Here is a 2,218-nt window from a genome sequence, read left to right on the forward strand (position 1 = left end):
CATCATGAATGAAACAAATTGAATATTAATTATGAACTTACTTCTCCAAGATATATTTCCATCGTCACTCTGCACTCTTACCCCCACCACCCAACCCCATCCCTGGAGCTGCTGCTCCTTCTTTCCTGAATTTGAGAGTCACATTCTAAATGAATGTTTCCCAAACCAATTGTCATGGGCTTGGCTTCATCCGAGTTACCCAGGAAGTTTTTACAATGAAGATAGTTCAGCAGGTCTAGATGGGCTTGAAAATCTGTCCCAGGTCAGTATCTGTGTTTAAAGATGATAAGTCAAGAAATAAAGACAAGATTTATACTTAGTGGTTACACGTTGGACTGCGGACCACAAGGTCAGATGTTTGCAGCCACCAACTGCTTCTCAGGAGAAAGAGGGGGCTTTCTATTCTGGTAAAAGAGTTGCAGTCGGGATTTCTGGCAAGATGGCAACCAGGTAGGCAGCTCATGCTGGGAGTTCTGTGAAGGTCAAGGAATGGGGAGATCTAGAGGCCCTGTAGGGGATCTGAAGTGGTTGGTGAATCCCTGTGACAGCCCAGAGTGCTTTCCTGAACCAGGAGTTGACTTCCCCCACCCCTCTCCTGCACCTGCTCCAGAGTCCTGGGGACCTGCAGCCTGCTGCAGGGACTGTTCCAGCCTGCACTGCTTGTGCTGCTGCAGATCCCACAGCGGCTATCACCTCTGGTTAACCGCCTGCACCCCAAGCTCACTAGCCACTCAGTGGAGACTTTTGCCATCATGGCTTGACAACCCAAACAGCCCGGGGCCCTCCTCTCACCTGCTGGCGGATCCCTCCTCTGAGACCATCATTCTCCTTCCTGCCCTTTCCCTGCTCCACCTAGGGCTCTCCTCCTTCCTGTGCCCAGAGCTGCGGAGCTGCACGCTAAGCTGACAGCTGAAGCTGGGCCTTTCCCCCACTCACCTGCAGTTCCTCTATCTATGAACAGACCACCCCGCATCCCTCTGACACCCAGGAACATAGCCTGTGAAGTTGTGGATGGCTTTCATGGGTGGGAAAAAGACTCCCACAGAAGCCCAAGCATTGCTCAAACACAACACCGACTGACCACAGATCCTGATGACTGAGAGAGCCATGCAACCCACCCTCCAAACAATGGAATCCCAGTAGACAAGAGTGAGAGGGAAACCCCAGTGGGACAAAGCTGTATCATGAGCCCCTCCACCCCACCCCCACTCCCGGGAAATTGGCTATAGGCAGCTTACAGATGCATTCCTACCAACCTCCCAAAAATAGAGTCCAGGGCTCTTTGGCACTGAGTTCCTCCAAAACCAGACGTAGACAGCAAGCTGCCTCAACAACCTCAACAAGAAAACAGGAGAAATAAAATCCAATGTCAGAGGATGTCCTGAACTTAACAACATTCATAGAAGAAGCAGACATTGATCTGCCACAGAAATAAATCTTCAGAATGCTTCTTGGAGTCATACAGGATATGAGGGAAACCACACAGGAAAAGGATGAAACAATGCACGAGATAAAGGCCATGCACAAAAGGGAAATACACGAGGTAAGAGACAAGGTACCAAAAGCAATTAGCAAATTCAAAGACTTTACCAACAGACTATAAGAAGGAGAGAACCATACCAGTGACCTAGAGGATAACCAGGCAGACTTCCACAAGCGGAAAAGACAGTCAAACAAGATAATCTGAGAAACTGAAGAAAACCTGAGAACAATGTCTGATGCTATGAAGAGGAACAACATTAGACTAATTGAACTACCAGAACAAGATACAATGAAGAAGTCAACAGCAAAATTAGCAAGTGAATTCTTAGAGGAAAACTTCCCCAGCTTAATGAATGAAAATCAGGCAACAATTCATGAAGCCAAAAGGACACCAGGTAGACTGAATCCCAAGAAGAATTCACTAAGGCATATAATAGTTTAACTATCCAACTTTGAGGAAAAGGAGAAAATCATAAGAGCAGCTAGGGGGAAAAAACAGAAGTCATCTATAAAGGTACCCAAATAAAAATATGCTTAAACCTATCAGCAGACACTATGAAGAAAAGGGGAAAGTGCAGTAACATATTCTGAAAGTTGAAAGAAAATAATGCAAACCCAAGAGTACTCTATCCAGTCAAATTATGGAGAAGAAACAGTCTTCCTGGACAAGGAAAAACTCAAAGAATATGTTAACAGAATCCCCGCTCTACAAAAAAATCCTTGCCAAGCCAATATG

Source organism: Echinops telfairi, unplaced genomic scaffold (genome assembly GCF_000313985.2).
Source record: "Echinops telfairi isolate 266 unplaced genomic scaffold, ASM31398v2 ScPeMD7_4;HRSCAF=17, whole genome shotgun sequence".
In the NCBI taxonomy this organism is placed as follows: Eukaryota; Metazoa; Chordata; class Mammalia; order Afrosoricida; family Tenrecidae; genus Echinops; species Echinops telfairi.